At 40.2% G+C, this 18,829-nt stretch overlaps 1 protein-coding gene across 5 annotated transcripts in view; it reads left to right on the forward strand.

Moving 5' to 3' along the window:
• The window catches only part of LOC138990213 (uncharacterized), a 181,726-nt gene that overhangs the window by 97,378 nt on the left and 65,519 nt on the right, over positions 1 to 18,829 (forward strand). For all 5 annotated transcript variants that reach the window (XM_070380648.1, XM_070380649.1, XM_070380652.1 and 2 more), the window contains exon 4: positions 8,507 to 8,608. The gene's annotated coding sequence lies outside the window, so the exon portion shown is untranslated. The remainder of the gene's footprint in view (positions 1 to 8,506; positions 8,609 to 18,829) is intronic.

The raw sequence follows: 18,829 nt of genomic DNA on the forward strand, positions 1-18,829 counted from the left end.
GCAGGCGGATTCTTTACCACTGAGCCACTAGGGAAGCCCCAACCATTTTTTTCTTATTGATTGCCCCTGGCAGCTAGATATAGGTTGGCTTCTGGGAAACTCAGTGACCCAGGAGATGGCTTGGGTCAAGGACTCTGTCTTCACTGATGTCTGCCTAACTGACCAAGTGGGATACTTTCTTTCAAAGAACTTTGAAATATTTTAATCAGACAGCAGGTTGCTTAGAAACACAGAGACCCAGAGAGGCAGAGATCTACTGACTGCAGCAGAGATGGTTTTCTTTGTTTACTTAACCTCTGGGTATTTTCTTACAAAAACTCCCCTCCCGTCACTCAGGGCAAATCTGCCATATCTCCATTCATTGTCATTTCAAAGAGCCCGACTAACATAGTCTCAGGAGAATCCAGAGAAAGTTGTGTATGTAAGGGTGTGGAAAATTAAAAATTTAGCCCTGAACCTCTGTATGAGTCAGAGACGATTTTATCTGTCTGGAGATGTGAACACAAGACTCCACCCGCAGTCTTATTTGTATTGGTACCTGAAATAACCAAAAGGAAGGGTGTGAGTCCTTGACCCAGTTTTACTGTTGTTGTTCAGTCGGTAAGTTATAACTCTTGGTGACCCCATGGACTGCAGCACACCAGGCTTCTTTGTCCTCCACTGTCTCCTGGAGTTTGCTCAAGTTCATGTCCATTGAGTCAGTGATGCTATCTAACCATCTCATCCTCTGCCACCCTTTTCTCCTTTTGCATTTACTCTTTCACAGCATCAGGGTCTTTTCCAGTGAGTCAGCTCATCACATCAGGTGGTCAAAGTATTGGAGCTTCAGCATCACTCCTTCCAATGAATATTTAGGATTGATTTCCTTTAGAACTGACTGGTTTGATCTCCTTGCAGTTCAAGGGACTCTCAAGAGTCTTCTCCAGCACCACTATTTGAAAACATCAATTCTTTGGTTCTCAGCCTTCTTTATGGTCCAGTTCTTACATCCATACATGATTACTGGAGAAACCATAGCTTTGACTATACGGATGTTTGTCAGCAAAGTGATGTCTTTGCTTTTTAATATGCTGTCTAGATATGTCATAGATCTCTTAGCACATTTATTTTCCACTTGTGTTGAAGCTTTGAGTGGCCCTAGCATTCAGGATCTATTTCTCTACAGCACATTTGAAAAATTGTGAAATCAACAGGATTGCAGTAGAGCAGAGATTCATACCTAAGAAGCCTTTACTAGAAAAAGATAATTTTCAAATATGCTTCTGTCATGTTAGGTTTTTTAGGCTAAACTATGATACTTAATAAAGACAGAATTGTGATTTTTTTAAGCTAGCATATATTTTCTTTTCTAGTTGAGACTTCCATTTCAAACCTAGGTAACAGCTCACCTATTGTGCCTGGTGTGTAAATAGCTGAATCTCTCCAGTGCTCAAATACCTGGAATCATAATTGCCTTCTTTATAACTTGGCCATAGGCAAAAAACTTTGAATAATACATTCTAATTTAGCATGCCAAGTCAGGATCTGAGAATACAAGACAGAGTCTTTGTTTGAGTATCACAGCATTGCACAAAAGTGTAATATAACTTCAAACTAACTCCTTTTAAAGGTCAGATGTTTTATTCTTGTGTGTTATTAACGTAACTATCCAAGTCATTAGATTTTTATTGTAATAGTGCTTAGAATAATTGGCAGGACATCTGCAGCTCTTTCCCATGCCTGTAATCTCCTTCAACATTGCTGTGTTAACTGCTGAATACTTCATATGATAATTATATGAACAAATGTAAGTACTGTTTTCATAATGTATCTCCATAGAGAATATTATCCAAAACAATATAGTCTGAGCCCACAATTATATAACATTTCTTTGTGAAGATGATGTCACAGAGCCCCAAGAAGGTCAGAGACTTGAGAAATAGCCTTTTAGAAAAAAAAAAAAAACTTTGTATTTTGTTCTGGGGTGTAGCCAACTCAGAGAAGGCAATGGCAACCCACTCCAGGACACTTGCCTGGAAAATCCCATGGATGGAGGAGCCTGGTAGTCTGCAGTCCATGGGGTCGCGAAGAGTCAGACACGACTGAGTGACTTCACTTTCACTTTTCACTTTCATGCATTGGAGAAGGAAATGGCAACCCACTCCAGTGTTCTTGCCTGGAGAATCCCAGGGATCAGTGAGCCTGGTGGGCTGCCATCTATGGGGTCGCACAGAGTCAGACACAAATGAAGCAACTTAGCAGCAGCAGCATAGTCAACTAACAATGTGATAGTTTCAAGTGAACAGAGAAGGAACCAGCCATACATATACATGTATCCATTCTTCCCCAAACTCCCTCCCATCCAGGCTGCCATATAACATTGAGCAGAGTTCCATAGCCTTTTAAAGAGTTCTTAGATTGTAAGTGTTTATTGGAAATAACTCAAGTAGTTCTATTATTCCATAAATCTCAAGATAAACTCAGTAAGGATGTTTTGATCAAAATTCAATCAATTGCTTTTCTGAACAATTTGAGGTTACTGTTAGATTAGAACATCCATAGGAGAAGATAGCAGTGTTTCTTTATTTTTATTTGTGCTCTTTAAAAATTATTTACTTATTTTTGGCTGTGCTGGGTCTTTATTGCTGTGTGCAGGCTTTCTCTAGTTGCAGTTTGAGGGCTTCTCATTGTGATGGCTTCTCTTTTTGCAGAGCACGGGCTCTAGGCACGTGGGCTTCAGCAGTTTCAGCTCTTGGGCTCTAGGGCACAGGCTCAGTAGTTGTGGTGTGTGGGCTTAGTTGCCCTGCAGCATATGGGATCTTCTGGGGCCAGGGATCGAATCTGTGTGCCCTGCATTGGCAGCAGATTCTTAACCACGGGACCACCAGGGAAGTCCTGTGGTTTTTATTTTAAAGATAAATCTACTGTATGGAAATGGGCTTGTTTTAGCACAAGAGGCCTCTGTCCACACCTGTACCCTAAGTTAAGCAGACACTCTTCCTGCTATGCAAGCAGAGATCGCTGCTCCTGTTTTAATCATTTGCTTTAGCAAGAGGTCTTATTCCATATTTACTTTTCTTCTTGTTGTGAGTCTCTTAAACATCTGTTCTTATGAAACAGGAGTTTTCCAGATGGTTATGTCTTTGTCACAACCAGAAGAGTCTAATTTTATAAATAAAGGAAGTAGCATAATGACAGAACTGGTTTTTATTCTTTTCTACACCCTGATATTTATTAGAAAATTCCTCTGCAATGAATGTCATCTCTGTATTAAAGCTAACCAACATCAGTCCTCCCTTTTCTATAACTGACTTTATTACAGCCAGGCCAATTATTCTTCACCTTTCTCAGCACACATTCCACTGTTATTCCAGTTGGGGATATACTTCTTTACCTTGTATACCTGTAAAGTCCATTCAAGTCTGCTTTAGTCATCCCATAAAGATATTTTACTGAGGACAGTGCATTCATAATAGATAAAACAAAGACCTTGGTGCCAGATGGTCCCGTGGTTCATTCCTGGATTCACTAATGACTAAATGAGAACTATTGGGTGAGCTACTTACTCTTTCTGGATTCCAGTTTTCTCATCTGTAACAAAAGTGATGTTTTAGAGTTTTCTAAACATCATATGAAATGAAATTTGCTTGACATTCAATACATTTTTGATATCTCTGTTATACGTCTATGTGATTATTTTTCCCTTAAGCAAAAGGGGATATATTTGTATCAAGTTTGTTCATGTCCATGATTGAAATATATGAATTATTATATGAGGTCTGTTTGTGGCATACTCCAGTCTGCTATCACTCTTGCCTATTCTCCTACTGCAGACAATCACTTCCAACTCTTCTTTATTTCCTGATCTCTTATAATTACCATTTTGTAACTTATTAACCTTGTAGTTTCAGGTATGATGAAAATGAAAGAGAGTGAAAAAGTTGGCTTAAAGATCAACATTCAGAAAACTAAGATCATGGCATCTGGTCCCATCACTTCATGGCAAATAGATGGGGAAACAGTAGAAACAGTGGCTGACTATTTTTGGGGTGCTCCAAAATCACTGCAGATGGTGACTGCAGCCATGAAATGAAAAGGCGCTTACTCCTTGGAAGAAAAGTTATGACCAACCTAGACAGCATATTAAAAAACAGAGACATTATTTTGTCAACAAATGTCTGTCTAGTCAAGGCTATGGTTTTTCCAATAATCATGTATGGATGTGAGAGTTGGACTATAAAGAAAGCTGAGCACTGAAGAATTGATGCTTTTGAACTGTGGTGTTGGAGAAGACTCTTGAGAATCACTTGGACGGCAAGGAGATCCAACGAGTCCATCCTAAAGGAAATCAGTCCTGAATATTCATTGGAAGGACTGATGCTGAAGCTGAAACTCTCAATAATTTGGCCACCTGATGCAAAGAACTGACTCATTTGAAAAGACCCTGATGCTGGGAAAGATTGAGGGTGAGAGGAAAAGGGGACAACAGAGAATGAGATGGTTGGATGGCATCACTGACTTGATGGACATGAGTTTGAGTAAACTCCAGGAGTTGGTGATAGACAGGGAGGCCTGGTGTGCTGCAGTCCATGGGATTGCAAAAAGTTGGAGATGACTGAGCGACTGAACTGAACTGAACTGGACTGATTTTCTGGTATTAACTATTGGTATGGAAGGTGAGAATGAAGCTTGCCTTCACTGTGCCTCATATCCTCAATACTCTCTCCTATAATGCCTTTCTGTTGTCATAATTTTTGTTAGATTGGTTTTGAGGATTTACATTATTACAACTATGTAAACACTAATGACAGGTGATGAAACTTAAGATTTCCTGTGATTGTTTTTCCTTTCAAGAAAGAATTGATGAGTATCTTAACATTTTGAATTTATCTTCACATATACTTATTACAATTCAAGCCTAATATTCATAAAATGTCTGAGTGATATGTTCATATTTTTATATTTTAAATTTTTGTTTAGTTTTTTAAATTTATTTTTTTTAAATTGGAATATAATTGCTTTACAATGTTATGTTAGTTACTGCTGTACAACAGCATGAATCAGCTATATGTATATATATATCACCCCCTTCTTGAGCTTCCCTCTCACCTCACCATCCTAATCCTCTAGGTCGTCACAGAGCACTGAGCTGAGCTTCTGTGCTATACAGCAGCTTCCAATATCTATCTTACACATGGTGTGTGTATGTGTCAGCGCTACTCTCTCAATTGATATGCTTATGTTTTTAAAAATACCGCTTTCTTGGAGCTTTCTGACATGCTTAAATCTGCGCTTTGCCCTCTGAACCTGGTTCACAACCATGCATTTTCCTCTGATCACCACTTCCACCATCGTCCTAAATACTTCCTCTCCTCCTTTCCTGTGTTGATCTTCTGTTTTCTGTATCATGTCTTGTTAATTTATTTTAGTGGAGCATGCTTTCCAATAATTTTCTAAGCATGGGTTCATGAAGGTAATGGTCAATACTTAAGTATCATATATATTTGATATTCCACCCTCACTCACACTAGTTGATAATTTCACAGGTGCAGGATTTTCCTTTGGAAAATTTTTCTTTTTAGGAAGTGGACTTAGTGCTGGTACCTGCTAAATAAAGTTGAGATGACAGAAATGATTTTGCCTTAATGTTGGAGGAGGAATCCAAACTCCTAGAGACATGAATGTTGGAGTAGTTTATGTTCACTGGTCCCAAGAAGGCCAGAGGCATTACCTTCATTCAGCTATTAGATGTAAATTAGTGAGATGAGTTCAGGACTCTCTGAAAACACCATAGACTGTATTCTCTGGGGATGTGCGTGTCTGACATTGTCATTGGAATGGGCTCCCTGATTTTAGTGCAGATGCTGAGATTCCATGGGAGTAGGGGCAAACAGCATTAATTATATGCCAGAGGCAAGGTGAATGTGCTCTTGTAGCTGGTCAGGCCTACAGTCATCTTTGATGTTGGCTAAGTGATCCTAGAGTCCTGAAATCAAAATAGATGGTTAGGGCACCGAAATCCCACTTAATCTTTAGTAAAACAATGTAAGCGCTAGGTTTGCTGAGTAGAAACATAACTTTCAGCCTTGAGTCATGTCACAGAGCCAGAGCTTCCTGAATAAAGTACACGAGCTTCCTTGAAAAAATATCCTGTGTCAACATCATGCACATGTATTTTAATCTTCCTTCTAACTGTCCACAGAAAGATTTGTGACTATTGTGCACCCAGGAAAGTAAAATACCCATGTCTTTGGAGGGTTACTGGCAGAATGTCACTATTATCATAGGTTAGGTGGATGTTGGAGGATGAGTGGAAATTTACTCAAAGACCATTTCATGTTGGGGCCATTGAGTACTGATTATTTCCTTAGTTTCTATGTGGATAATTTGATGTGGTGTATTCAGAAACTAGCAGATCCCCCAATCTTTCCCTGACACAGTCTGTTAAGACTACCGTGGTGCACTTCCCTGGTGGTTTGATTGGTTAAGGATCTGCCTGCCAATGCAGAAGGACATGGGTTCGATCCCTGGTCTGGGAAGATTCCACATACTGTGGAGCAACTAAGCCTGTGCACCACAGTTACTGACCCTACACTCTAGAGAAGTCACCGCAATGAGAAGACCGAATGCTGCAACTAGAGAGCCCCTGCTTGCCACACTAGAGAAAGCCCACGTGCAGCCAAGAAATAAATAAATAATTAATATTTAAAAAAAAGACTACTATAGTTAAGATAGCAAGCAGAAAGCCTCTGGAATATGCCTCTAACAGAATGGGAAGTCAAAAGTCAGGCCATATCATTGAGAGACTTTTAGAAATGAGAGTCACCATCAAGAACTTAACAGCTGGGACTCTCCAGGTAGTTCAGTGGTTAAAAAATAAATCCACCCTGCAATACTCAGGTTTGATTCGTGGTGGGGGAACTATGATCCCACTTGCTGAGAGGCGACTAATCCTACAACTCCTGAGCTTGCAAGCCACAACTAGAGGGTCCATGCCCACAGTGGAAGATCCCTTGTGCTGCAACTAAAACCTGATGCAGCCAAATAAATATATATTTTTTAAATATAGTGATTATTTCTAGGCTATCCCCATTAAACTTACCTATTCTGTTTATGCAAAAGATGGATGGGTAGATTTTAGGGGATGATGATGAATTGTAATATTTCTAAGAATCTCATGGACTTCCCTATAGCTCAGATGGTAAAGAATCTTCTGGCAATGCAGGGGACCCAGGTTTGATCCCTGGGTCAGGAAGATCCCCTGGAGAAGGAAATGGCCACCCACTCCAGTATTCTTGCCTGGAGAATCCCATGGACAGAGGAGCCTGGTGGGCTACAGTCCATGGGGTCACAAAGAGTCAGACACGACTAAGTGACTAACACACATACACAGACCATTAGCTGCTATTTTCAATGGTTCTTAGTGGAGCAAACTAACACATGCTTGGAAGTTGGTTTGCTTTGTAGCTATGGATCTCACCAGAAGAAATTTGCTTCTACTTGGTAAATGTAAACCGTCACCTTTATCTTTGTCAATCCTTTAACTCTAGAACATAATGTAATCCTCAGGGTTTTTTTTTTTTTTATCATCTCATCATGCTTTAGGATATTTTTTTTGGTGGTCTGTTTTTTATCATCTCGTCATTTTTTGATATATAATGCTTATGTATTCATCAATCATGCTTCTAGGGCCATGTAATATTGTGTGTGTGTGTGTGTGTGTGTGTGTGTGTGTGTTAGTCACTCAATTGTGTTCAATTCTTTGTGACCCCATGGACTGTAGCTTGCTAGGCTCCGCTGTCCATGGAATTCTCCAGGCAAGAATACTGGAGTGGGTTGCCATTTCCTTCCGACACAGAGATCGACCACTGGTCTCTGGCATTGCAGGCAGATTCTTTACCATCTGAGCCACCAGGGAAGCCCATGTAATAGTATAATAGCAACATAAATGTTTTGGTAATATCTATCTTTGAAAGAGGATGGAGGATATATCACATAAAATTTGAGGATTTGCTACTTTAAATTTGGGGTGTTCAGTGATCTGAAGCTTGTTTATGTATCTCCTTCAAAGTGAGAGTCTACGAGGAGTCTTTTGCATCTTATACTAATAAGAAAAAGATGTAATAGTTTGTGGACTTATTTGGATTTTGGATTAATATGTAACACATGTGGATATGTGGCTCTGACATGTTTATCAAGCGATTGCTCACAAAACTGTTTACAAATAATGGGGCCAGAGCAAGAGAAGGCATTCCAGCGGACCTAGGCTGTAGTACAAGCTGTTCTCCCTGTTGGCTCTCATGAAGCAATTGATTTAGTGGGGCTTGCGATATCTTTGGCAGAGTGATAATGCTGTATAAAGCAAGAACAAGTCCAAATGAGAGAACTATGATAGAGGTCACTAAGGTTCTATTGCAAAGCCTATCTTCTTCAGTTAAATGTTCTTAAGTTGGTCTACGGCAGAGACTGCAAGCAGGTGACTGTAACCTGAACTCCTAAAATGAACTGTTTCTATCTTGTTTTACAGGTGTAAAGTCAAATATGCTGAATGGCTCTCCATCAACAAATTAAAGAGGCAAATATAAAATCCAGATTTTTCAGATTCTGAAAGCACAAGAAAGTTACCTGGGTAAGTGACTCACACTCAATGCACTTATGCTATGGCTCTGTTCTCATCCTCCAGAATGGCCTTGAGGGGGAGTTCCTGTGAATAGTTGACTTAAGAGGAAGGGAAAGTTGGGTCTGCTTTAAAGATGATTGATTGCTGGCACCAGATGGCACAGGACTAGTTTACCATACAAAATGCATCTAAAAAAGTCTCTTGATGAGTATGTGTGTGCTCATGTCTGACTCTTTGTGACCCCCATGGACCATAGCCTGCCAGGCTCCTCTGTCCATGGAATTTTCCAGGCAAGAATACTGGAGTGGGTTGCCATTTTCTATTCTAGGGGATCTTCCTGACCCAGGAATCAAAACTGCATCTCCAGCATTAGCAGGTGGATTCTTTACCCCTGAGCCACCTAGGAAGCCCCTCTTGGTGAGAAGAACCACCAATTTATACCAGTTCATGCATTGTGGCTGATGACCAGATTGACCAGTCCAGGAGTTAGCAAGAATAAGATTGGAGGACTAGTGACAGACTGGCTTGGGGAAAAGAAATGTGAATGAGTCTCTTGGAATGGGTCCAAATTATAAGAACCTTTATACTATGAGTGAATGCTCCCCAGAAGGACCCTTCTGTGGAGGAGTCTTTCAATAATTAGATAAGATTACCTTGTGGATTGAATCATATCTTTCCTCACCCAATGCAGTGCTTGTTTAATGGGCTCATGAACGAAGTGGCCATAATAACAGATACTGAGGTCCTTTGTGGATTTGCCACAGATTCATAGAACTCCTCTAACTGCAGCTGATCTGACTAATATAGCAACTGGGAGCCCAGGCTGTCAAAACAACAAAACCTGAGTCCCTGCTAAGTTATCATATCCTGGAGGGACTAACCTGTCTTTAACAAGTTGATGAACTATTCTGAAGAGTGTTCTAAAATATACCTAGAAAAAAAATTGGGGAAAATATCAAGCTAAGTCAGATTTCAAAGCTTACTTTTGATTTAATAAAGATTCTATAATTACATTAATTTCTTCCTACCAGGCACAGTTTTCTCTAAGTGATTAAAAAAAAAATCAAGGTGTGGAAAATACTGTTCATAGTGTTATGAGACAAATTACAGGAAAAAATAATCTAAATTTAGCGATAATACATTATAAATTGTGTTACACAGGGGGGAAATCTTGTTTGTTTTATTACACTCACATTGTATTTAATTTCAATTTGATGTTATCATTGAACTCAAATTCCATTTATTAATGCTATTCTTTTTCTTTAACCTTCTCAGTCAATAATTTGATTTTTAAAAAGTGATTCATAGCTTCAAAGTGAATGTCTCTTATTACTGATGATAAGATGTGGGCTTCCTTGCAAAACAATGTTTCTCCCATTTAAAACTGGAGGAAAACTGCTTGCTTCTCAATTGTTGGGAACATATGATGAATAATTTTTCTGTAGCTGCATTTTCAATGAATAAACAATAAGAGCTTATAGAAATTAAATTTCAGAAATAATTATTCATAGTGTAGGAATTATTTGCTATTAATAGTTGTTAAAAATGTTGAAATAAATTTATTTAAATGTATTAAAATCATTTAATGAGAAAGACATACAAAATAAATTCAGGAAAAATCTTAATTTTAATATGGATTGATGATTTATAATTCTCATATACCTGAACAGTCTTCCTATTGTCCATTTTTTTGCCCTTATTTCATAGATGAAAAAGGAAAAGTTACCTGTCTTCTTAATGATATAATATGTAAGCACTACTCTGGTGACATACAGAAAAAGTTCCTAGGCATCCTTTAAAAAATAGTGAAGCCAGTTGATACTGACAATTTGTCTACTAGGTGAATGTCTCCATATGGGCTAACATTAAAATAATCATAGTTTATTCTGTGAAAAAATTCTTGAGCTCATTGAGTAAATGAGATTTAAATACATGTAGCTAGGTAACATTTGAATAGTTGTTTAAAGAGTGTAGAGAAGATATTAAAGGCAGTCTATGTATATTAATCAGTTTTTTAAAAAATCAAATAATTGCCATAGGAATTCAGAGAAGGGACAGATTATTTCAGACAGCCTTGGTCTGGAGCATTGTCACTTTTCAATGAGAAATTTGTCTGGTTCTGAATGTGGTTTTCTGGGCCAGGATGGATAAACAAGGAGATAATTATGGACTAAGCTTTAATACGTCTTGACTGAAAATATGCATAGCTTGGCAACTTCATTGTTTAAATATCAGTGTTAACTAGAAATGTAAATCAGGCAGTCAGATCTGAAGAGTACTAGGACTTCACGCGTGTATGCTAAGTTGCTTCAGTCATGTCCAACTCTGGGACCCTATGGACTGTACCCCGTCAGTCTCCTCTGTCCATGGGATTCTCCAGGCAACAATACTGGAGTGGATTGCTGTTTCCTCCTCCAGGGGATTTTCCCAACCCAGGGATGGAACCTGAGTCTCTTATGTCTCCTGCATTGGCAAGTGAGTTCTTTACCATAGCACCACCACTTGCTGTTAATTCACAGAAGGAAGTGAGATCTGAGCTGTTTAAAATATGAGGAAAGACTTGAATCTTTAGAGAGGAAGATCACTATAGAGCATTTGGGGCATATGAAACAAAAAAGACCTGGGGATGCTTATGGTGCAGGGAATAAACATGTTGGTTGAAGCGGAGGCAGCATAAAGGAAATAGTTGACAATGATGCCAGGAACTTGGGATGTCTGTTGATGCCAAATATGAAAGACTTTGAATACTGAAGTTAACTTAAGTTCTGGGAGTGATGGCTTGGGGATTAGATTTGGAAGAAGTTGATGACATAGAAGAAAAACAAAAGGACAAAATAATAAAGAATGTCGTTTTCCTGAAAGATGTATGCCACACTTTATGACACATCACTCTGGAACTTCCATCCCAAATAAACTTACATGGCCTGTCACTCAATGTAACCATCCACACCCAGTTCCTTGTAGAGATAAACATAAACTATGAATTGGTAAATTGATATGTGTTTTTTATACTATAATGATTCTGAAATTTCAATGTGAGAGTTTGCTTGCATTTAAAAAAAGTGAGCTTTCAGAAAGAGTAATCAGTTCAGACATAGACATACCTCTCTCTTATACCTTACTGTTCATACTGTTCTGTTCATACTGTTCATGGGGTTCTCAAGGCAAGAATACTGAAGTGGTTTGCCATTCCCTTCTTCAGTGGACCACATTCTGTTAGACCTCTCCACCATGACCCATCCATCTTGTGTGGCCCCACATGGCATGGCTTAGTTTCATTGAGTTAGACAAGGCTGTGGTCCATGCAATCAGATTGGCTAGTTTTCTGTGATTATGGTTTCAGTGTGTTGGCCCTCTGATGCCCTCTGGCAACACCTATCATCTTACGTGGGTTTCTCTTACCTTGGACATGGCGTATCTCTTGACGGCTGCTCCAGCAAAGTGCAGCCTCTGCTCCTTACCTTGGATGAGGGATATCTCCTCATGGCCACCCCTCCTGACCTTGAACGTGGAATAACAGGCAAATTTGGCCTTGGAGTATGGAATGAAGCAGGGCAAAGGCTAATAGAGTTTTGCCAAGAGACCGCACTGGTCATAGCAAACACCCTCTTCCAACAACACAAGAGAAGACTCTACATATGAACATCACCAGATGGTCAATACCAAAATATCAGATTGATTATATTCTTTGCAGCCAAACATGGAGAAGCACTATACAGTCAGCAAAAACAAGACCGAGACCTGACTGTGGCTCAGATCATGAATGCCTTATTGCCAAATTCAGACTTAAATTGAAGAAAGTGGGGAAAACCACTAGACCATTCAGGTATGACCTAAATTAAATCCCTTATGATTATACAGTGGAAGTGAGAAATAGATTTAAGGGACTAGATCTGATAGACAGAATGCCTGATGAACTATGGACAGAAGTTCATGACATTGCACAGGAGACAGGGATCAAGACCATCCCCATGGAAAATAAATGCAAAAAGGCAAAATGGCTGTCTGAGGAGGCCTTACAAATAGCTGTGAAAAGAAGAGAAGTGAAAAGCAAAGGGGCAAAGGAAAGATATAAGCATCTGAATGCAGAGTTCCAAAGAATAGCAAGAAGAGATAAGAAAGTCTTCCTCAGCAATCCATGCAAAGAAATAGAGGAAAACAACAGAATGGGAAAGACTAGAGATCTCTTCAAGAAAATTAGAGATACCAAGGGAACATTTCATGAAAAGATGGGCTTGATAAAGGACAGAAATGGTATGGATCTAACAGAAGCAGAAGATATTAAGAAGAGGTGGGAAGAATACACTGAAGAACTATACAAAAAAGAGCTTCATGACCAAGGTAATCACGATGGTGTGATCACTCACCTAGAGCCAGACATCCTGGAATGTGAAGTCAAGTGGGTCTTCGGAAGCATCACTACGAACAAAGCTAGTGGAGGTGATGGTATTCCAGTTGAGCTATTTCAAATCCTGAAAGATGATGCTGTGAAAGTGCTGCACTCAATATGCCAGCAAATTTGGAAAACTCAGCAGTGGTCACAGGACACAGGACTGGAAAAGGTTAGTTTTCATTCCAATCCCAAAGAAAGGCAATGCCAAAGAATGCTCAAACTACCTCACAATTGCACTCATCTCACACACTAGTAAAGTAATGCTCAAAATTCTCCAAGCCAGGCTTCAGCGATATATGAACCATGAACTTCCAGATGTTCAAGCTGGTTTTAGAAAAGACAGAGGAACCAGAGATCAAATTGCCAACGTCTGCTGGATCATTGAAAAAGCAAGAGAGTTCCAGAAAAACATCTATTTCTGCTTTTTGACTATGCCAAAGCCTTTGACTATGCGGATCACAATATACTGTGGAAAATTCTGAAAGAGATGGGAATACCAGACCACATGACCTGCCTCTTGAGAAACCTAGATGCAGGTCAGGAAGCAACAATTAGAACTGGACATGGAACAACAGACTGGTTCCAAATAGGAAAAGGAGTATGTCAAGGCTGTATATTGTCACCCTGCTTATTTAACTTCTATGCAGAGTACATCATGAGAAATGCTGGGCTTGAAGAAGCACAGACTGGAATCAAGATTGCTGCGAGAAATATCAATAACCTCAGATATGCAGATGACACCACCCTTATGGCAGAAAGCAAAGGGGAACTAAAAAGTCTCTTGATGAAAGTGAAAGAGTAGAGTGAAAAAGTTGGCTTAAAGCTCAACATTCAGAAAATGAAGATCATGGCCTCTGGTCCCATCACTTCATGGGAAATAGATGGGGAAACAGTGGAAACTGTGTCAGACTTTATTTTTCTGGGCTCCAAAATCACTGCAGATGGTGATTGCAGCCATGAAATTAAAAAACACTTACTCCTTGGAAGGAAAATTATGACCAACCTAGATAGCATATTGAAAAGCATAGATATTGCTTTGCCAACAATGATCTGTCTAGTCAAGGCTATGGTTTTTCCAGTGGTCATGTATGGATGTGAGAGTTGGACTGTGAAGAAAGCTGAGTGCCAAAGAATTTATTCTTTTGAGCTGTGGTGTTGGAGAAGACTCTTGAGAGTCCCTTGGACTTCAAGGAGATCCAACCAGTCCATCCTAAAGGAGATCAGTCCTGGGTGTTCATTGGAAGGACTGATGCTGAAGGTGAAACTCCAATACTTTGGCCAACTCATGAGAAGAGTTGTCTCATTGGAAAAGACCCTGATTCTGGGAGGGATTGGGGGCAGGAGGAGAAAGGGACAGCAGAGGATGAGATGGCTGGGTGGCATCATCGACTTGATGGACATGAGTCCATCACCGGGAGTTGGTGATGGACAGGGAGGCCTGGTGTTCTGAGATTCATGGGATTGCAAAGAGTTAGACACGACTGAGTGACTGAACTGAACTGAACTGAACTGATACCTTACTGTGAATGCTTCCTCTACGAACTTTTCCCAAAGAGTAAGATCAGATGATATGGTTAAGAAGGTAATGAGTCAAAGAGAGGTAGATATAGCACATTCATGTCAGTTTAACTTTCTACTAATTCTGTATGGGTAAAGACATGAGACGGAGCCCTGGTGTGCTGTGATTCATGAGGTCGCAAAGAGTTGGACACGACTGAGCGACTGAACTGAACTGGACTGAAAGACATGAGAAGAGATGCTACTGTGGAGAAATAAAATATTAAAGTCTGTTCCTCTGATCCCAACAATTCTACCTCAGGTTTGTCCAGGACAAGCAATTACTTTTCTGCTTTCCCCAAATTGACTTGTTGGACAGCTATTCTTTTTTTTTTTTTTTTAAATTTTATTTTTTTAAAAAAAATCACATGCTCCCCATCCTGAACCCTCCTCCCTCCCAACCTCCCCATACCATCCCCCTGGGCCTTCCCAGCGCACCAGCCCCAAGCATCCAGCATCGTGCACTGAACCTGGACTGGCATCTCGTTTCATACATGACATTTCACATGTTTCACATGTTTTTTTTAATGTGGACCTTTTTTTAAAAAAAAAACTATTGAATTTGTTACAATTGCTTCTGTTTTGTGTTTTGATGTTTTGGCTTTGAGGCATGTGGGATGTTAGCTCCCTGACCAGGGATTAAACCTGTACCCACTGCACTGGACGGTGGAGTCTTAACCACTGCCCCAATAGGAAAGTCCCTGGACAGCTGTTCTTATTTTTGCAAATGTATAATGGAATGATTTGTTGAGCGAGTTCAGCATTAAACCTATCAGATAGAGATATTCTCCCAGAATGGAGGTCTTGGAGAATTCCCAGAAAGATGAAGAAAAGTTTTTATTACCGTATTTTCTCTTTAATTTTGACATCTTTACATAGGAGGGTCACCAGTATTCTCTTTCCAGTTCCCTGGTCTAAAAGTCACTTTCAGAGTGTCGTCTCTTACTGTACCTTCTGAATATCCTCTTGAATTCTATTTAAAGACTGATCTTGCTTTTCATTAAGAAAGTGAGACATCTTATTTCAAATATGCTTTCCTTGGATAGAATAGATAGCAGGCAGAGATTTATGTGTGAGTTCTGAAAGCTTTTTACCAAAGATATTTGGAACATTCATTTTTTTGATATCTCGTTGTTATCTGCAAACATAAAGTGGCCACCAAGATGTTGAAGTACAAGGATTTTGGTTATTATCAATTTAAAATTGAAGTTCTTTGTTAAAGAATTTATGGAACTATAATGGAATTTATGGAACGTTAATTTATGGAACTATTTAAGAAAAAAATTGCACATGGTCTTATTGTGTTAGTTCCTGGTTGTTATGAATCTGATTTTGCCCATGTTTGGGCAAGTTGATAAGTTTCTAAGAATTCTTTGACATTCCAGGCATATTGTTTGTTAGGGGCCTGCCAAGTCACAAAGCACATAAGGCAGCTCATGGCAAACTGTTTGCCTCAATATTTAGCATCATATTCTCAAATGGACCAGAAGGGCCTGCTGGAGAACACAAGATATTTGGCAGATATTTCAACCAGCACTGTTAGCTCTATGTGAAAAAAAAAAGGATAAAAGCTCCACCAGGTATAGGATGATCAGCAATAATGTCGTTACGTTGATACAGGCACGATTTAAGTAGGGCCTGAATTAAATGCTTTATCAGATTCCACAGCCCCAGTAATGCAGCCTTAAATAATAAGTATTTATTTAGCTTACAGGCCTACAGGTCAATGATTTAGTCTTGGCTCTGCTGGGCAGTTCCTCTTTTGACTGGGCTCCTTCACATGTCTGGCTATCACTTGGAGTGATGGAGCCACTGGACTGTACCACCTGTCTGTTTTACTACAACAGGCTAGCCCAAGCAGGTTCCCATGGCAAAGACAGAGGAGTGAGAGGAGAACAAGGACATGCACATGGCGCCTTGAGGTCCAGGCTCGGAACTGACACGCTATTCAGTTCTATCATATCCTATTAGCCGTAATAGGTCATGGAGCTAGCCCAGATTCAAGGAATACGGATATTGACTTCTCTTGATAGAAGGAGTTGTGAAGTGGTGAGGAATTGGACCATCAGTGCAATAAATCTGCTACAAAATGCAGAACTCCAAGGACTGCATACTTCATCCCTAAGCTACCATGTAGCTACATGTCAGTCTAGGTGCTTCTGAGCTAGGACATCCAGGCCTAAGGAAATGAGATTCAATTGTACATTATTCTCAGTACAGAGTAGATAAACAGGTACCTCTTTTAGATTTACAGTATTACAATAACCAGAGATTATGCTGTAATGAGTATGAGAATGCTGTGGACTGAATGCTTGTGCCTCCCTCGCCACTGCCCCCCACATGCTAAGAACTGGTATAGAGAAAGTGCAGTGAGTGTTGTTATAACAAACACCTAAAAATGTAGAAGCAATTTTGAAATTAAGAACAGGCATTTCTTGCTTTATTGTACTTGGCTTTATTTTGCTTCACAGATATTGTGTTTTTTACAAATTGAAGATTCGTGGGAACCCTGCATTGTCACATGATGGTTAGCTTTTTTTTTTTTAAGCAATGAAGTATTTGTTAATTAAGTTATGCATGCATGCTGATTTGCTTCAGTCATGTCTGATTCTTTGCGACCCTATTGACTGTAGCCCACCAGGCCCCTCTGTCCACGGGATTCTCCAGGCACGAATACTCGAGTAAGTTGACATGCCCTCCTCCAGGGGATCTTCCCAACCCTGGAACTGAATCTGTCTTTTATGTCTCCTGCACTGGCAGGCAGGTTATTTACCACTTGTGTCACCTGGGAAACCCTAGCTATGTTACATACATTGCTAAGAAGACATAATGTTGCTGCACACTTAATATACTATAGTATCTCATGGGTAGAAGCTAGAAGAGTTTTGAGCTGTATACTGGAAAAAGCCCCAATTGCCTTGAACAGACTGTTAGGAGCACTTTTCAGGGGAGTTCAGAGAAAAAGCCCCAGGCTTCCCTGGTGGCCCAGCTGGTAAAGAATCCTCCTGCAGTGTGGAAGACGTGGGTTTGATCCCTGGGTTGGGAAGATCCCCTGGAGAAGGGAATGGCTATCCACTCCAGTATTCTTGCCTGGAGAATTCCATGGAGAGAGGAACCTGGCAGGCTATGTATATGGGATCGCAAAGAGTTGGACACAACTGAGTGACTCTCACTTTCAGGAAAAAAAAGAGGAGAGCTGTAGAAAAAGCCTCAATCTTCTTAGAGAACACCTAAGTCATCCCAGACAAAATGCTGATGGAATAAGGATGGTAAAAGCCATTCTGACAAGGTTTCAGATAGAAATGAGAAATGTGTGATTTAAAACTAAAAGAAAGGCCATTCTTGCTATACAGTGGCAAAGAAGTTGGCTGAATTGTGCTCACATTCTAAAGATTTATAGAAGGCAGAACTTGTGAGAGATGAATTTGGATATTTAACCAAAGCTGTTTTTAGGCAAACGGTTGGCTCAACGGTTTAGAGCCTATTGACTGCCTAATAGTAAGATTCAAGAAAGAGAAAGGTTTAAAGATGGAATCATTGAGAATTCCCTGGCAGTCCAGTGGTTAGGACTTCTCACCACTGAGGGCACTGGTTTGATCCCTGGTTGGGGCAAGCCAGGCAGTGCGGCCAAAATATCTATGAAATTGTTTATCAAAAGGGAGGCAGAATTTAATGGTTGGGAAAATCCTCAGCTTATCCATATTGTAAAGAAAGAGAAACCTGTCATATTTAAGGGTGTGGCTGTACAACTGTAATGAGGAGATTAGTCAGCCATCTCCATAGAAACCAAGAGCTCTTGTTCAAGATAATGAAAGAATGCAAATCATGGGTGGGGGTTCCCATGGGACCTCAGTGTGTGTTGCTCACCTCCCATCGCTGGCTCCACTCTTGTGCTTTGGGGCCACATGCCCGACTGCCTGGGGTATGGCTCTGGTTGACTAGGTAGCATCTCTGGAGCATGCAGATGACAGCCACTGGCCATGTCTGTACTGTTGTCTGGGTAGGGTCACAGAGTGCCCAGCCTTGGGGAAATAACTGCTTCCACCAGAATTTCAAAAAACACATGTCAGATCTACTGGGCACTGGATTTCACCCCCAAACTGTGGGCAAAGATCTTAGTTTGCGGGGAGAGACCAAGCAGAGAGTCAAGATGGGGCTTTCCAGCCAAGCTGTGGGGACAGGTCTATGAAGAGTGTTGGGGACCAGTATGGTGAAACTGCAGGGGAAGGAGGGATACCTGGCCTGGTGGGCCTGAAGAGCAGAGCATTGGGCCAAAGAGG

The sequence above is a fragment of the Bos mutus genome, chromosome 12 (genome assembly GCF_027580195.1).
Source record: "Bos mutus isolate GX-2022 chromosome 12, NWIPB_WYAK_1.1, whole genome shotgun sequence".
Taxonomy (NCBI): domain Eukaryota; kingdom Metazoa; phylum Chordata; class Mammalia; order Artiodactyla; family Bovidae; genus Bos; species Bos mutus.